Raw genomic sequence first — 19,653 nt, 5'->3', positions numbered from 1 at the left:
ACCACCATCACCACCACCCCCCCCCCCCTCCACTATAGAATTGAAACATTTAAGATTACCCTCCCCTTAACTTAATACAAGTTAGAAGCACCATACTTTAGATATTCACGCACACTTTCCCATCTAATGCTCGCTAAAGAGGGGGAAGTTCTCGAAGTTCTCACAAGATCACTGAAGACAGGTTACACTAACAGATATCATCTACAACCCTAATTGAATCAACAAAACGGACACGCATAATAAAACAACTTCCCCCCCTCCTCCTCCTCCTAATACTCAACCTAAATATCGTTTTACAAATTCGTACGCATCACAAAACACCCCTCTCTCACACTCCTACACTCCCTATTCGGCTAAAGATCACTCTAAACAACCACACATTTTTACGCATGAGAAAACACCCCTCACACACACACACCTTTGGAGTGAGAAAAAAACAAGACAAGACAAGACATGACAAAACACCTCACCCACTTTCACCATTTCTTTGGGGTGATCCTCACCCTCCCACACCCTTTCTAACTTAATTAAGTGACCTTTTTATTCTAATTAGGTCATTAAGACACCTGTGTGCAACCATACGTGACTTTTTAGGGTCACCCCCACACCCTTTCTAACTTAATTAAGTGACCTTTCGTATGCTAATTAGGTCATTAAGACACCTGTGTGCAGCCATGCGTGACTAATTAGGGTCACCCCCACCCCCTTTTTTGACATTGATTTATTACTTTTGGGCCAGGATCCGTATTATCCTACTACTGCCGTACCCTGGCCACTACGCAACAAATCTTGGACGGATTGCTGATTCACATCGTCGCACGGAAGCTCGATCAGAGGACGCGGGAAAAATGGGAGGAGGATTTGTCCATCAACAACCTAGCTACGTGGGATTCTATGGAGTCGTTCTTGCAAAGAAGGTGTAGGATTATGGAAAATTCGGATCAAGCCTTGGTAACGCAAACACCAAGCCGGCAGGTGGGAAAAGCCCTGCATGGGTATAGCTTCATTGCTTCAGTTGGTAGCTCAAATCTTCCCCTATGTACGTTTTGTGATGCGAGGGATCATTATTTGCCAAAATGCTCTCAATTTCTAAATTTGAGCCCGAATCTTCGATTTAGAGAAGCAAAGAAGTTGCACCTGTGCCTCAACTGTTTGCGCAAGGGGCATAGTTTGCAGCAATGCAAGTCAACGCACTGCAGATACTGTCGAATGAAGCACCACTCATTGTTGCATTTTAATCTGGACCCATCTGTACCATCCACCACCTCATCTCTATCATCCGATCCATATTCCAACTCTCAGCCATCAACATCATTTTCATCAGCATTAGCATCATCACATTCATCATCGCATTCATCATCGCATTCATCATCCCAACCTAATCACCATTCATCGAACCCTCCACCAAGCCCCACAGATATTTTGCCTGTTGATTACGTGTTGCTTCCAACCGCGATCATATAATTGAGAAACAAGGCTGGAGAATTTATGCCTTGCCGAGCAATCTTAGACTCGGCGTCTCAACTAAACTTCATAACGTCTCGTATAGCGCATCAACTTAATTTGAATTGTCGAAAGTCGCATACCCTAGTCGCTGGGATTGGGGAATCCTCCCTGAATTCCGATACGGCAGTCGACATTGTAGCGCAATCCCAGGATGCAAGCTATCGTGCCTCATTCTCCGCGGTTGTGACTGACAGTATCGCTGATTATCAGCCTTATTTTAACATAAATGCCACATCGTGGAAAATTCCTCAAAATATTTCGCTTGCTGATCCTCATTTTAATCGTTCAGAGCGGATTGATCTTATAATTGGTGCTGGAGTCTTCTTCAAAATAATGGCTACGGGACAAATTTATTTGGGTAGCGCGTTGCCAACCCTTCAGAACACCAAACTTGGTTGGATCGTGTCTGGAGGGCTGCCGAGTGCGTCAACTCCTCATTCTGTCTCAGCTGCCGTCGTCAAGGATCCACAAAATCGCCAAGCTAGCCGTTCTGCCCCACGATGCCGATGAAGTTGAAACAGTACCTCTTGCAACGGGGGGAGTATGTTCGGAGCAGACCGCTAGCGCCTAATCGTGCGCGCATGGGTGTATGGCTGCACCTGCTGCGCTCTTAACTTCTCTTTGTTTATCTATTTCTCTCTCTCTCTTCTTCTGTCGCCTTATCTATGCTAAGCTACATTGTAAGCGTTTTGATATATATGTTGAAGTCAATAATTCGATCGGTAGTTGCAGCTCCGACCAGAGAAGTGAACGAAAATATACACAGCATTTAATTAACCTATTCGTGCGTTGTAATTATTGCTTAAGGGTGGCAAATTCGTTGTCTTCCCCATAAACATGAAGGGTGATAATGTTTTCAAATAGTTTACGGACCGGCCGACAACTTAGAGATTCCTCTATAATTGAGAGGAGCAATAGACGATTCCCTCCAAATAATGGGAAAGTGGGAGGTTTCTAAGGATAAGGTGAACAATTTCAGAAGGGGATAGCACTGGGGGTCGGCACAATACCTGGGCACAGCCAGTAATTCCGTCGGGACCTGGCGAATAAACTGGATTGACACCACGAAGTTCTAAAAGTAGAGAGCTTTCGTTTGGGCCAGGACAGAAAATGAAGTTTGATTCGGGTATTGGAAGACGTAGAGGGCGCAGTGGTATGATCAGGCCTGGGAAGAGTTATTCCTATAGGCCGCTTTTTTTTGTCGTCGCTTCGAACTCCTTAACAACAACGTACTCTGGCCAGAAGTTGATAGAGCAAATAGTGTTAAAGAGCTCCTTAGGGACATTTATTAAGAAAGGTGAAATATCCCTAGCGTAAGAAAATTTAAACTTTTCCACCTTAATCTTTATTTTATCAGCTATGGTGTTGCCTTGCATAAAGGCGAGAACATCTTCCGTTGTTTGTTCAGGGGAAAACCGCGAAACAAAAATATGTCTCGTTGGTGGAACCGCTATAAGGGCTTTTGGCAAGGCAGATTGGTTATCTGCCGTGCCATTGCCGGCCGGTGTTCCGGGCCTAACACCCTAGGCTGATATATCGTTAAACACGGGACTTTGAGGGGTCAATATTTGCGACCCCCCAGGGGATAAAACAGAAATCACCGGCGGTACGGGCACTCCCGCTGGACATTCGGGTACAGAATCTTTCCTAGCGCTCGATCTCAGCACTTTTAAAATTAATGCTGAGCGTTCGATCTCAGCACTTTTGGAATTAATGCTGAGGTCGAGGGCTGTGCCGAGGGAGGCTGCTCTTGAGAGCCCGTTGTAGGTAGTTGGGGTCCATTTACATGCTGACCACCAATAGCAAGTTTTTTGCGCCTAGGAGACTCATTTAATAGCGTAAGGCTATTAAATTGGGTATCCAGCGCCAAGAACATTCCAAGAATTGTACGATAACTCGTTAAAATGAACTTAAACCCGTTTTTGGTTTGCCGCATGGAAGACATCATTTCCCTTTCTACATCGCGACAGGCCTCGCTGCAACGGAGGCCGATGTTTTTGTTAACATCGTCCACCGTCCGAGCTGCAACACCAATACACTTGGCGTGCATGACGTGCAGAAATAGGTTTTGACGAATTAAACAATATTTCCGGACATTTTAAAGTCTTACCACTGTACTTGTACTTGAAAAAAAGAGAAAAAAAACCCAACAGAGCTATGAAGATAAGAAGTGAAGAGTCACACCGAAAGCGAGAGAGCGGGAGAGCGTGGTAGATCAGATAAGATAAGTTGAACAATCAATGCCCTTAGCGTTCAAAATTTGTCATGTAGATCCGGAAACAAGACTCACCAGTCGAAATTCAGTTTTTGAAAGACCTAGTTTGATCAAAAAAAAAAGAATAAAAAAAACAACATAGATGTTGTAAATGCAACTCCGGAGGTTCACAACACACAAAGTCAAAAGCGTCAAAAAACATGACTGTAGAGTTGAAAAAAAAATATATATGAATAAGCGAAAGGGGCTAAATATCAGTTTTGCACAATCATATATTTATTTCCATTTTAAGGTTCTTAACTTCGGCTTGTGAAAAACATAGGTGGGAAGAAATTTTTTGATATTTCGGAGGCAGTATTGTTGCTGAAGGTGTAATTGGTATCCACAACTGATGCCTTTGCGCTATTTTTAAGCGTGATGTTACCTGTTTCTTCCATTTAGTTCGTCTATTTTGAAACCACGTCTTTATTTGAACTTCCGTCAAGGATAGCGACTTGGAAAGCTCAACTCGTTTGCTAACGCTAAGATACTTATTTATATTGAATTCATTTTCTAAACGTTCCAATTGAAAAGTACTATAAGCCTGGCGTGGTTTTCTGTTGACAAATTGTCTCTTAAATGTGTGTGCTAGAAATAAAAATAAATTGATGTGTTTTCATAATTCATTGAAAACATTTTTTTTTATTAAATAAATACCTGGATTGTTTTGGACGTAATTTCCACAAGATGTGATAGTGCTTTGTGATTGGACATCAAATATAGGAGCGCAGCAACTTTTTAATCTACATGAGAATTTATAATTATCTTCAACTTGTCCATAATTATTATACGGTAAGAAATCTTGTCTTTGAAATGGATGGGAATAAGTCAGATCCAATGCTTTCTTCTCATCTGAAAATATTGACACAAAATTCGTATTTTATTATTTTATAGCCAGGATATTCCCCAGGTCTTGCCGGAATTCCTGGCTGTGTGCCCAGGTATTATTCCGACGCCCTGTGAAACTGTTTACTTTATCCTTTAAGGACTACCATAACAACTTTCAGATAGATGTGATATTAACTGATTTCAGTTAAGCATTTGACTCTGCTAACAATTCCCTTCTATTTAAGAAACTCGACTAAATAGGCTTTCCAGTTGATCTTATTAGTTGGAGTACAACTGTAAGCTGGCGACGTTAAGCTTTGCGTGTATAGTGCCCGCAAACTTATTCTTCGATTTATTAAAAGGTGGTTAAAGTACCTATGTTACTAAATCGCCGTGTACTTCTTGAGCTCGTTCTATCCTTGAAAATATATTGATAACTTTTATTTATCCAATCCGGATACAGAGCCATAATAAAATCGCTGATATTAAAAAAAGTGTCAAAGATTGATACTATCGTATTGTCATCCGTGGTTTCCATTGTAGTTTATTTAATTTATTCAATTTTCCTTTTTTATAATTTGAAGACGATGGGTGTGTATGTTATAAGTTTTATTTAACAATGATGGCAGATATTTTATATCTAGAACCGCGCAACTGCCCTGCCAAGAACGCCACAAAGAAACTCATTTTTCGCGAGTATGCAAATTTTGGTTTTTCAATGATACCATGTTAAGAAATTATAAAACTGCTATGTTACATACCTAAAATGTTAGCTTAACAGTTCAGTGTTAAAATAATAGCTGTTGCAAGCGAACACCACGGGTTGTCTTAAATGTAAGGAAACCCGACAATACATCATTTCTTTCTAATGATAATGAAATTGATGACAATGATGAACTTAAAAATTAATACTAGAACAATAAAAACAACAATATTTTTCTTCTTGAATAACTTCTATATTTTTTATAAGATCTGAACCTAAATTTGCCGGACACATTTAAAACAAGAAACTTATCCTGTGTTTCAAAATTGGGGTCTCTAACTTGAATTTAATTTTTTTTCTATTTTTAATTAATGATTCAATTTTTTCGATTTCTATATATGTACATGTACATGTATATACATATGTATGCTCCTCGCTGCCGACTGTGCACTATGGTCCAGAAGTTGATTTCTTTGGCATAAATTCGAAATTTTCCTGTTGCTGTTTTGTATTTTTGATTTAAAATTATGAAAGTTAAAACATCAAACATAAACAAAATTAAAAAAATAAGCTTTACAAGCTTCACTGAAGATTTTTATGACCTTTCGAAACCACACAATCAGATAGCTGTTTGGTAATAAGAAAATGGTGGCAAATTGGTAATTTTACTTTTTTGAGTGAAAATAATTGTTCTTTGTCCGCACAAACTGTTGATAGTAATGGAAATTTGTTAATCAAGGTATGTATTTTTTACTGAATATAGTCTGTTTATGTGTTGTCTTAGTGTTTGCGTTTTGTTTAATGTTCAATTTATGTGTATTTTGTATAGAAAATTAACATGCGTCCATTGTGTTTCGTGGAATAAAACTAACGACCTGACGGCTGCTGAGAAAAACTAATTACGTCAGTTTATACTAATATATGTCGTTCTTTATAGCTAATTAATTATTAATTAATTATTAATTAATTAACAACTTTTCCCCGTTCGTCCCCTTTCTCACGCAATTCCGCAATATTTTGCGACGTTCGAATTTCGGGATAGCGATCTCTTCGATTTTTGGCTCAGCAATAATAGCAAACTATCATCTGTGTTAGATTGCATTTATGAAAAAATTAACCATTACCATACCATAAAAAATTAGAAATCAATAAAAAAAGTCAATTTGAATCATTTATAAAATAAAAATAGGTAAAAAAAACTTTTTATGTTAAAAGGTTTTATGTTAAACATACATTGCAATGTTTAAGATAAATTTACAAAAAACCAAAAAATAATAAAATAGATACATTCGTGGGAATTATAAACATATGCATAGACCTGACTAAAATAAAACCGTGGGGCACTTCAATTGTCTACAATTGTTGATTAAAATGATTGTTTTGTAATGTTACACTATAATTAGGCAGTTGTTCAACCGACAACGATGGACGTGTGATAAGTAGGGCTAGGCTGTGGAAACAAGCTAGCAAGCTCGATTATAAGCGAGTTTTACGGTTTCATAGTGGTGAGTGAGTAGTACTTTTATCATATGTTTTTTCGATTAAAGACGAACTACGAGCAGTGAAACGATTCCTCGCCAGTCAGCAGTGTGAATGTCCAACGATAAACTAATTGAAACATCTCTTTTATTTACATGGAGTGTATAACTATTGGAATTTCCATGAGCAAGAAAATATTAGGTAATTTCCTCACCGTCTGCGGGCCAACTGCCTAACGACGAATAAAACGATTCTTCTATCGCACATTAGGTCGATAATTTATAGACAACTAGCTGTACCCTGCCACGTTTCTCTGTGGCATATTGTGGTTAAGAGGGCACTTCTGAATACATCAATGTTATGTCAAAAGCATCTTCCTGGCATAAAATGAAGAAGCCAGTCAGAGTTGTCCTAGGCGGATTCAGGACTCTTTCTTGCACATTTAGTTCTGTGAAATAGACACGTTGACCATTCTCCAAATTGACTGCCAAGTGAACTACAGCTGGATAGCGTTCATGAATTGGGAACGAAAAAATTCGCCATGCAGCCTTGTTGCTGCTTATGTACCTTCCAGCCTGGTATTGAGAGATTTCATCGACAACTCGTACTGCATTGCTGTCACCATTTTCTGCCTGAACACCATAAACTGCCATATCGCTGCCTTTATTCACGTACTTGCGGTTATATTCAATCGATTTCACGGAATTGCAATATTCTACCTTGATGTGCGCTTTGTATGATTTTGACAAAAGTGGTGAGTATGGAACCACTCAACGATTGTCTACCTCAACATCACCAATTTTCATGTTTAAAGTTGCCGAAGTCCCTCCATCTTCAGTTGACCGTCTCCTATACAGATGATATCCATCGTCCCCTGTTACGGTGTTGGCTGTAAATGGTCGAGGATATCGCTTGGAACACTTCCCGTCTACCATTCATGGTGAACATGGGTTGAGGGTACCACAAGGGCCATGGATTATGTTCTTGATGAAAACTTCATCCCTATCAACCTCGGCCCGTGGAATCTCAGCGCATATAACATCGTCGATTTCGTCTGGAGTAATTTTATCATACAGCCAAATCAGTATGTGCGCATGCGGCAATCCTCTCTTCTGCCATTCTACTGAATACATCCAGCACCGCACAGATCCAAAAACTCCATGTTTCACAATGAAATCCATCAGTGACTTGAGCTTTTGTCTGAAAACACGGGCTGTGATGTCATGCCTATCCCAATATGATTGTCCAGGAAATAACAGCTGTACTATCTCGTCCCAAGCTGGATTGCATGTAAAGGTGATAAATAAATCTGGACGGCCGTAGCAACGAACATATGCCATGGCATCTTGAGCATATTCATGCATGTGGCGTGGACTACCTATGTATGAGGATGGCAAAATCGTGAGCTTTCGAACGTTGGTTGTATTACGGTCATTCATCACAGCATCCCGCAAATGGATATATTCCTCGGACCGAAGTTTTGTCTGATTCAATCGAAGGAGCCTGACAGTATATGCAGACCTGATGCATCCGGCCAATAACGACATTGCGATTCGAGCTGTAATCAACAGTTGGATTATATCTGAATGCAAGACGATTGTATTGCAGGTTTTGATCTGCTGCAAGCTGTAAACGAGCTTTAGCTACCCTTGCCCTGTCGCGTTCATTATTTTGAGAGTGAATCAAATCGGTTGCTGCAGAACGCGTTTGCCTAACTCTCAATTGTTTTCTCTCAAGCCTATCTGCTCGTCTTTCTGCTGATTCCACGTTGTGCATCTGCATTGCTCTTAGCCGCTCAGTCTCTCGGATGGAGGCCCGCTCTTCGTCAGTCATATTTGTAATCTTACGTCTTTTTGCTTCTGTATTGCGAGTACGACGAACCAAACTCGACTTCTTGGGTGGCATGACTTCGTTTCTTACTGAACCTGAACAAAAAAATAAAATTTGTATCTCCAATTTCTTCTTTCAATATGTTTTAAATGTTTGACAGGAAATGCTTTGATTCAGCTGGCTGCCTGTAGAGGGCGCAGCAGTAGGGGGACGGGGAAACGATAAAAAAATTGATATATTCGCAACCGCAGATAAGCTATCAACATCAAAAGTAGACAGTTACCGAGCTGGAACCTCAACGCATGTTGTGTAAAAATTTGGGCTTAAACGGTTCAGAACTTTTCAAGTCTATGAAGGGAGTAGACACGAACAGAGCATTTTTATATATATAGACTAGCTGCACCCTGCCACGTTTCTCTGTGGCATATTGTGGTTAAAAGGGCACTTCTGAATACATCAAGGTTATGGCAAAAGCATCATCCTGGTATAAGGTGAAGAAGGCAGTCAGAGTTGTCGTAGGCGGATTCAGGACTCTTTCTTGCACATTTAGTTCTGTGAAATAGACACGTTGACCATTCTCCAAATTGACTGCCAAGTGAACTACAGCTGGATATAGCGTTCATGAATTGGGACCGAAAAAATTCGCAGCCTCGTTGCTGCTTATGTACCTTCCAGCCTGGTATTGAGAGATTTCATCGACAACTCGTACTGCATTGCTGTCACCATTTTCTGCCTGAACACCATAAACTGCCATATCGCTGCCTTTATTCACGTACTTGCGGTTATATTTAATCGATTTCACGGAATTGCAATATTCTACGTTGATGTGCGCTTTGTATGATTTTGACAAAAGTGGTGAGTATGGAACCACTCAACGATTGTCTACCTCAATATCACCAATTCTCATGTTTAAAGTTGCCGAAGTCCCTCCATCTTCAGTTGACCGTCTCCTATACAGAGGATATCCATCGTCCCCTGTTACGGTGTTGGCTGTAAATGCTCGAGGATATCGCTTAGAACACTTCCCGTCTACCATTCATGGTGAACATGGGTTGAGGGTACCACAAGGGCCATGGATCATGTTCTTGATGACAACTTCATGCAAATCCGTATCAACCTCGGCCCGTGGAATCTCAGCGCATATAACATCGTCGATTTCGTCTGGAGTAATTTTATCATACAGCCAAATCAGTATGTGCGCATGCGGCAATCCTCTCTTCTGCCATTCTACTGAATACATCCAGCAAATCACAGATCCAAAAACTCCATGTTTCACAATGAAATCCATCAGTGACTTGAGCTTTTGTCTGAAAACACGGGCTGTGATGTCATGCCTATCCCAATATGATTGTCCAGGAAATAACAGCTGTACTATCTCGTCCCAAGCTGGATTGCATGTAAAGGTGATAAATAAATCTGGACGGCCGTAGCAACGAACATATGCCATGGCATCTTGAGCATATTCATGCATGTGGCGTGGACTACCTATGTATGAGGATGGCAAAATCGTGAGCTTTCGAACGTTGGTTGTATTACGGTCATTCATCACAGCATCCCGCAAATGGATATATTCCTCGGACCGAAGTTTTGTCTGATTCAATCGAAGGAGCCTGACAGTATATGCAGACCTGATGCATTCGGCCAATAACGACATTGCGATTCGAGCTGTAATCAACAGTTGGATAATATCTGAATGCAAGACGATTCCACGTTGTGCATCTGCATTGCTCTTAGCCTCTCAGTCTCTCGGATGGAGGCCCGCTCTTCGTCAGTCATATTCGTAATTTTACGTTTTTTTGCTTCTGTATTGCGAGTACGACGACCCAAACTCGACTTCTTGGGTGGCATGACTTCGTTTCTTACTGAACCTGAACAAAAAAATAAAATTTGTATCTCCAATTTCTTCTTTCAATATGTTTTAAATGTTTGACAGGAAATGCTTTGATTCAGCTGGCTGCCTGTAGAGGGCGCAGCAGTAGGGGCACGGGGAAACGCTAAAAAAATTGATATATTCGCAACCGCAGATAAGCTATCAACATCAAAAGTAGACAATTACCGAGCTGGAACCTCAACGCACGTTGTGTAAAAATTTGGGCTTAAACGGTTCAGAACTTTTCAAGTCTATGAAGGATGTAGACACGAACAGAGCATTTTTATATATATAGATTCTGATGTATTTGTATTCTACTTGTTGAGACCTTTCATTTGATACCCATGTTGATAGGATTGATAAAACCTAAGTTATCCGCCATTTTGTAGCGGCGGCCATCTTGAATTTATAATGCTAATAAATAAACATAATTGTATTGTCACCAAAATCCAAAGTGTATACAAACTTGCAGATTAATCGGTTGTCAGGAAGAGGGTGAAATTTGAATTACTAAATTTGACCCAAGAATAAAGAAAACAAACGGGGTGAGCTAAATAAAACCGTTTAATAAAAAAGACTACCAAAATGCAACTATATGGTCCGAACGTTTTAAGTCAAAGCATACTGAATGGATGTCGTCTACGATATCAGTTACAATAAATGAAAACTGTATGACACAACAAAAACTGGGACGCCGAACTTTGTCTTATGGAAACGCAGGACCACGATTGAAAAGAAAATTGGCATCTGAGCTGGCGAGTGAAAAAGAGCACAACACAACTCTTCTTATGCATGCTGCAGCCGTTTGAACACCTGCTCAATACCCAACACAAACAAAAAAAAAAACAACTTCAAATCCAAAAACCGACTCCACTCACTGATACCAAACAGAATTAAAAAAGAAAGGAACTTCGGATCATATACGTCAACCGAGAACAACATTCCATTTGAAAAGGAATTGAAATCTGATTGTGATTCGGATGAGGACTTGAACGAAAGCAGCTCAATAATACTAGAAGAAGAAGAAAAAGAATATAATGTATAAGACAGAACCCATACATAACATATACATATTTATATATAGATATTTAAATTGTTCCTGAAATAAATGTAAGTATATTGTCTGAATTCAGCGTCATATTCAATTTCTAATAATAGTACTACGAATCGGTTTGTATGGGAGGCAATAGAGGGCGTGGTCGCACCGACTCAAAATTTTTTTACATTATTGACTTTCTAAAAAAACATAATGTGCAAAGTTTTAGGTCTCAAACTCTATTTTTAGAATTTATGCCAAAAAGATTGACTTCTGGACCAAACTGCAGTGGGTAACTCAAGAGTTGGATATACATGCTAGTGTATGCATAAGTCGAATCGTAGGAATGCTGACATCTGCGTTTATTGTCGTCAAGCTCGAACCATGCCTTGTGTTTAAGTAAACATTCCCTGCAGTACCTGTCATCAGTAATTCATTAACAGTCAAGGGGGTGCTGTTGATGATTCATCGATGACAGGCCAAACAAACTGTTGATGATCTTAACATGGGCATGTCCCAGGCTATCATTAATAAAAATTCATCAATTCAATTGTTTAGTCAACAAATTTCTCAACGGTACTGACGGCGACTGCCGTCTAGACTACCGCCGTAACTGTATCGTGGGCAGAGCGTCGTAGTAGAAGCCGCAGTCGGCAGAGGGTCGACTCGGTAGAAGTCGCAGTCGGCAGAGCGGCGGCTTGGTAGAAGTCGCAGTCGGCGCGTTGATGACAGTCCATGACAGTAGCCTATTGATGACATGCGGTGGTGCAGGGTTGCAACAAAGTGTTACAGTGTGGGTTCCTTAAGTACTCTTGGGTACTGTGGGCATTAATTATAAATGTACATACTACATCTCCCTCCCTTTAAAAAATAAAGTAATGAAATGAAATTTTTTTAAATTCTCATGTTTACAGTTTGTATATAATATACAGAAAAATTTTAAAAGTGAAAAAAATTTAAAGTTAGTGTAGTACATAAAAAAAATATACTAAAATTGAAAAATGTTCTATTTATTTATTTATATATTTCATTTTTTTAAATCAGAAAAACTTGGTATTAATTTTATATTTTATATTGGTATGTATACATTACACCCTATTTGATTGATTTATTTACTTGAAAATTATGAATGCGAATTCTTTAACCTACCCTTTGAACTGTTTGTTTCTTATTTCGATCGTCAGAGATTCTGATGTTATCACTTTCTTCGATGTGTTCTACAGTGTAGGGCCCTGTATATTTGAAATCTAACTTATGTCCAGTTTCGTTTTTAAGCCAAACTAGGTCATATAATTTCTTATTTTTATACCCTTGCAGGGTATTATAATTTAAGTCAGAAGTTTGCAACGCACTGAAGGAGGCACCTCTGACTATATAAAGTATATATATTCTTGATCAGGATCAACAGCCGAGTCGATCTAGCCATGTCCGTCTGTCCGTCTGTCCGTTTCTACGCAAACTAGTCTCTCAGTTTTGAAGGTTTCTGAATGAAACTATATAGTTAGTCTTCTATATACTCTCACTCGTATATATGTTGGAACGGGCCAGATTGGACGACTATATCATATAGCTGCCATAGGAATGATCAGAAAATTTTTACAAAAAAAATTATAACATTTTCAGTTTTCAACCGAATTTAATCAAATTTGAGATATAGCAATTTCATATTATTTTACAATTTTGTGAAAAATTTTCTAAAAATCGGACTACTATATCATATAGCTCCCGTAGGAACGATTGAGAAAGTAATACAATTAATAATTATAACTTTTTCAGTTTTCAACAGATTTTCATCAAATTTGAGGTATAACGATTTTATATTAGTCTAAAATTTTGTGCCAAATTTCATGAAAAACAGACGACTATATCATATAGGTCCCATACAAACGATCGTTAGATGTGGAGTAAAAATGCAAATCTGTGAATGAAAATCTTCAAATATATTATGTTTAGGTGAATGAAATGAATGCAGGTATTACTATTTACTAGTAGTGACTTTAAGAATGCTATTATCCTTTTGGATATTTTGTGAGTCTTGTATTGTATTGTTATTCGCGATAATACATCAGCGATATGGTTGTCCTTTCCCTTAAGATATTCCACTCTAAAATCATATTCCTCTAAATCTAGTCTCATTCTGGTTAATTTTGAGCTTGGGTTAGTCATTGAAAATAGATATTTTAGGGGTGGTCTGTGGTCTGTTTTTACTGTGAAGTGTTTTCCGTAGATATATGGTCTAAAGTGTTTAAGTGCCCAATGTATAGCTGCTAGTTCCTGTTCTGTCGTGTTTTTATACCCTTGCTGGATATTATAATTTCAGTTAGAAGTTTGCAACGCAGTGAAGGAGGCACCTCCGACCATATAAAGTATATATATTCTTGATCAGGATTAACAGCCGAGTCGATATAGCCATGTCGATGTCTAATTTGTCCGTCTGTCCGTTTCTATACAAACGAGTCTCTCAGTTTTAAAGCTATCTGAATGAAACTATGTAGTTAGTCTTCTATATACTCTCACTTGTATATATATCGGAACCAGATTGGACGACTATATCATATAGCTGCCATAGGAATGATCGGAAATTAAAAAAAAAAAATTATAAAATTGTTTGTTTTCAACAGAATTTAATAAAATTTAAGATATTGCCATTTCATATTATTCTACACTTTTGTGTAAAATTTTATGAAAATCGGACTACTATATCATATAGCTCCCATAGGAACGATCGAGAAATTAATTTAATTAAAAATATACCATTTTCAGTTTTTAAAAGATTTTCATAAAATTTGAGATATAGCCATTTCATATTATTCTACAATTTTGTGGAAAATTTTATGAAAATCGGACAACTATATATATATATCTTTATCTATATATATATCTCCCATAGGAACGATCGAGAAATTAATACAATTAAAAAATTTAACGTTTTCAGTTTTCAGCAGATTTTCATCAAATTTAAGATATTGCCATTTTATATCAGTCTTAAATTTTGGGTCAAATTTTATGAAAATCGGACGACTATATCACATAGGTGCCATACAAACGATCGTTTGATGTGGAGGAAAAATGCAAATCAGTGAATGTAAAACTGCAAATATAATATGTATAGGTGAATGAAATGAAAGCAGGTATTACTTCATTGCTTTTTAACACAAATATATATAATTTATATTGTATGGATTTCTAGTCATCGAAGTTCTAACTGCAAGGGTATATAAACTTTGGCGTGCCGAAGTTAGCTTCCTTTCTTGTTATTGACTTCATATACGTTAGGCTTTGAAGCTTTCTCAATTAATTGCTTAGGCAATGCGGCTTGAGAAAAAATTTTAACCACAAAAGAGTCTGCTAGCGAGACTAAAAAGTAATTGGAGGTTTTTGTCTTGTTTTAAATTGTCGTCAAGATGGAAATTTGTGGTCCCAAATTGTCCCTGTGCGGTCTGATAATATCAGTTTGGGTCTTTGGCCAATTGGTACTTATGGGCCTATTTTTCTACATAAATTATCGAGGACTTGCCACTTGCCACGTCCGAGCAAAACGAGATTCTAGCGGCGAATGCCTTTGCGAGGAGATGCCAGACTTTTCTGCAACCGATTACTCCTTTTTAGTATATTCTATCGAAGGGAATCAGAGACTTAGTATGTGAGTCCGCTTCTGGTAACTTTGGCCACCCTACTAACACTACCGGATCCCACATTCGGCCTTCCTGAAGCTTGATTCGACCCGAATGGTTTCTTATACTCTGCAACCGTCTTAGTCCTATATGGCCCTTCTCCCTGCCCTATTCTTTCCACGTCGTAACGTCCATGATTATTGACCTTAACTACTTTATATGGTCCTAAATACTTTTCTTTCAATTTCAAGCGTGTCCCGTATTGGGTGCGTTTAATGGCAACTAAATTATTCAACTCAAACTTACGTTCTACCCTTTCTTTTAGAGTCGAATGCCATTTTATTTAATAATTGGAATATCTTGAATATTCTGCCTTGCTATCTCTCGTAACTTTTCCATTTCATCCTGTAGCTCAGAATTCAGACAATCTTCGATAAGTTCTTTCAATTCCTGATTACTTGAAACACGCATATCCAATCCAGTTAGCAACTTGAAAGGGGAAACTTTCGTGCTCCTCGGCTCAGTGTTGTTAATCGCCTGTTGCACTCTGCCTATCTGCTTATACCAGCACCCTGGATTTTCCTGGCTCAGTTTCGATAGCAGCGGGACCACAATTTGGTGCATACGCTCTACCTGTCCGTTACCCGTGGGAACTCCTGTCACGATTAGCAAGTGCTGTATTTTCTCCTTTTCGCAATATTCCTTAAACAGGTGTGAAGTGAATGCAGCCCCTCTATCTGACACGATTCTGTATGGGTTACCGAAAAGAACTGATTGGCGCTCCAAACAACTCAAAACTTCTTCAACCCCAGTGCTCCGTGTAGGTTATAACCATACATACTTTGAGAAAGCATCGACTATGACGAGAATGTGGTTATAGCGCTTCTTTGTTACCTCCATCGGGCCAACATGGTCAATATGGTATGTATCCAACGATTTGTCCCCTCTGTCTATCGGCGTCAAAAACCCTTCCTGCTTTCCAGCTTTTGTACTCACTAAAATGCACTCTACACAGCTCTCAACAATCTTCGCTATCTTCTCTTTCACCTTGGGAATGAAATAAGACTTATCGACCAATTCTTGAGTCTTTTTTGATGAAAAGAGTCCTTGCTTGTGGGCGTTTCGTATGATTTCGTCTTTCATAAGCGATGGAACTACAAGCATCTCCCTATTCGGATCTTTGAATAAGATTCCATTTGATACATAGAAGTCTTCATACTGTATTGTTTCGACAACACTCTTCACAGCCTTGGTCGAATCATCTGATAGCTGAGCCTCTCGCAAACGGTGTATTAAGCTATCTGTCACAACAAAACAAAACACCCTGCTCAACGCATCTACATGTCTCATCTTATTACCTGACCTATGTTCAATTTCATAGTCGAAGTCTTGAAGGTACATTGCCCAACGCGATACCCTGAGCGGAATCTGTTTCTTTCTGATGGTCATGGCAAACGCATTGCAGTCTGTGACTATTTTAAATCTTTTTCCAAGAACGTAGACTCGCCATTTTACCAAAGCTCCAATAACTGCAAGGACTTCGAGTTCATAAGAATGGTAATTCTCTTCGCACGGCTTGGTCTTCCGACTTATATAGAAAATTGGGTACCACAAGCTATCTTCCTTGTTACGCTGAAGCAACACAGCTCCGAATCCGAAATTTGAAGCGTCAGTATGAATTTCCGTTTCGAGTGAAGGGTCATACAACTTAAGAACAGGCCCATTGATTAGCGCTGTTTTTAATTTATCAAATGCATCCACTTGCTTTTCTTTGAACTCAAACTTAGCTTCTTTACGTAATAGATCGGACAATGGCTTAGCAATCACGGCATAATTTTCTACGAACCTTCTAAAATACGAAGTCAAACCTAAGAACCTTTGGATTCCCTTTTTATCTCGAGGGATTGGAAAATTTGCAACAGCTTTTGTTTTCTCCTCACCTGGTTTGATTTTACCCAACTCCACGATATATCCTAGGAAATTTACTTTGTTCTTCAATATCTGACACTTGCTCCAATTTATACGCAAGCCACTTTCTTCTGCCACTTTTTGCAACCGCTTTTGTTTTCTCCTCACCTGGTTTGATTTTACCCAACTCCACGATATATCCTTGGAAATTTACTTTGTTCTTCAATATCTGACACTTGCTCCAATTTATACGCAAGCCACTTTCTTCTGCCACTTTCAATACTCGCTTTAATTTCTCTAAGCCCTGTTCTACACCTTTACTAGAATTGATCACATCGTCCATGTACATAACTGCATCATCGTTTCTTATTAGCTCTCGAAAAACGGCCATTATAAACCTGGTAAACACTGCTGGCGAATTAGTGATACCGAAAGGTACAAACATGAATTCATACTGCCCATTCATAGTTACAAATGATGTGTACTTTTGAGATTCTGGAGACACAGGAACATGAAAGAATCCATTTGTCAAATCCAAAGTTGTGAAAACCTCTCCACCTTGAAGTTTTTCTAAAACGCAATCCATGTGTGCTGTTGGGAAATTATCTCTGACTATCTTTTCGTTCAGTTTTCGGTAATCGCAGCATAAACGCTTCTTCCCATTCTTCTTGTCTACCAAAACAATTGGTGAAGCAAACTCTGAAGTACTTGGTTTGATTATTTTTTCCCTAAGCCATTCCTCCACTTGATCATCTACAATCTTTTGATCACAATAGGCCAAACGCCGTGGATGCTGAAAAACCGGCAACTCATCTGTCATCAACATTTTCATTTCTACAGGTGAACGTTGGTTTTTCTTAGGTTTGTAATTTTCCACCAACAACTGTACTTTAACAGTCACATTTTCCTTTAAATGATTCAATTTCAAGCTTGACTTATGATCTTCGGTACTTAACATACAAAGGCTGCCAAATTCGTTCATAAGCTGCATACAGGAACTTTCCCTTCCCTGAACCTCTGCTGGCTGCACACTTTGAACTCTCTTTGCAAACACGTTTCCTTTCCTTGTGACCATCATGTCTACGTTTTCCAAAATTGTAGTACCTAAAATTGCATCAAACTTCATGTCCTCATCTGGAATCACGTGGAACTCGATCCACATTTCAATGCCATCGATACTAACTGGTGCTTTGAAACTGCCAAAAGTCAGCACCTGACTTTCTCCAATTCCAGTCAAAACTCTTTGCCTGCTCATCAAACTGCCAACACCTACATCAAGTTTTAAAAATACACACCTACGCATCAAACACAACTCTGCTCTGGTATCTACAAGTCCTTTGAATTCAATATTCGAACAAAATACGGACTTTGCTTCTAAACCACAAGATGTACGAGAATGCGTCGGAATAATTTTCTCCGCCTGAACCACATTAGTTCTATCTTCCGTTTTGACTTGAGCACCTACTTTACACTGCGCTGCTCGATGCCCTGGCTGATTATACTTGAAACATTTCGATTGTACTGGACAGTCTCTCTTCATATGAGACGGATCTCCGCACTTAAAACATTTCCTAACCGAATCTGTTGTCTTTTCGTTGACCGACTCTTTAGCTACCTTACTGCTTTGGAAAGTGTACTTGTTGTCCGGTTTATACGAGCTTCTTGCCTTCTGGTATGCTTCAATCTGCCACTTCAACTCTTTGAGATTTCTAGCCTGATATAACATTGATTTATTTAATCTAGCATCTGGAATACCTTCTACGAAGTACTCGATTAGACTTTCATCTTCCAACCGTATAGGCTTAGCTATCTCCATTAGGGCATATAAATACTCCTGTAAAGATTCACTTTTTTGCTGACGACGCTTTCCTAGCCTGCGATGAATCTCGGCTGTAGAAACCTGCACTCCGAACTCTCGTAGGAGAGCTAACTTTAAACTTTCCCAGTCCTTAATGTGGTGGGTGGTTGGTGTGGCAACTGTTGACCTAAACTGTACGGGCTCGCCCTCTGTCTCTGACTCACCCTCATCCATCAACCCAAAATGAGTTAGCAATCGTTGTTGTAATTCAGCTTTCAATCCGGTTGTGTTCAACTGCAGCTCTGACAGCATCCGTCGCAATTCTTCCACTCGCAATGCCAAGATCTCGCTTCTTTCCATTTTACAAAAATATCCTGTTGAAAATTACAGTTAATATGATGACAAAATTGTGTTTTAACTCTAATCTTTCTCGATACAATTGTAAACAAACTAACAGTACTGCTTTTGCTTCTTCTTCTTCACACATACATACAATCAGACTGTTACATAGCCTGCGACGACCCTGTTTCGCTCTGTCTCGCTTCTTTTCACGTCCACCGCCTTCTTCTTCTCCACACAGCTTTCTACGACTCCGCAATGCCTCCAATTGGAATCCAATTTCTGAAGACTTGCTAAACCATGTGCATTTGCTATGGCCAATAAGGTTCTGCTGATGCTCTACTGTTCCTGCTCCGCACCTTATTCCGCTGTCCAACTCCTGATCTTCTCTAGCTTGATCTGCTGCTGATCCTCGTGTTCCAGCTCTCTTCCTCCAACTCCGCGTCCAATCTTGACTTGCACGTTCTTGTCTGCGTGTTCCTTGAACG

The 19,653-nt window shown here is 39.1% G+C and overlaps 1 non-coding gene across 1 annotated transcript in view; it reads right to left on the bottom strand.

The window, feature by feature from the left end:
- Positions 1–4,475: 4,475 nt before the first annotated feature.
- LOC110178692 (uncharacterized) overlaps positions 4,476–19,653 on the bottom strand; it is a 33,394-nt gene continuing 18,216 nt past the window's right edge. The window contains exon 3 of the transcript XR_015270450.1: positions 4,476–4,612. This is a non-coding gene — a transcript (uncharacterized LOC110178692). The remainder of the gene's footprint in view (positions 4,613–19,653) is intronic.

Source organism: Drosophila serrata, unplaced genomic scaffold, assembly GCF_035046125.1.
Source record: "Drosophila serrata isolate PLE 108 unplaced genomic scaffold, ASM3504612v1 contig_171, whole genome shotgun sequence".
Classification (NCBI taxonomy): Eukaryota; Metazoa; Arthropoda; class Insecta; order Diptera; family Drosophilidae; genus Drosophila; species Drosophila serrata.
The sequence above is the reverse complement of the archived record's forward strand: the minus strand, read 5'-3'. Positions and strand labels throughout refer to the sequence as shown.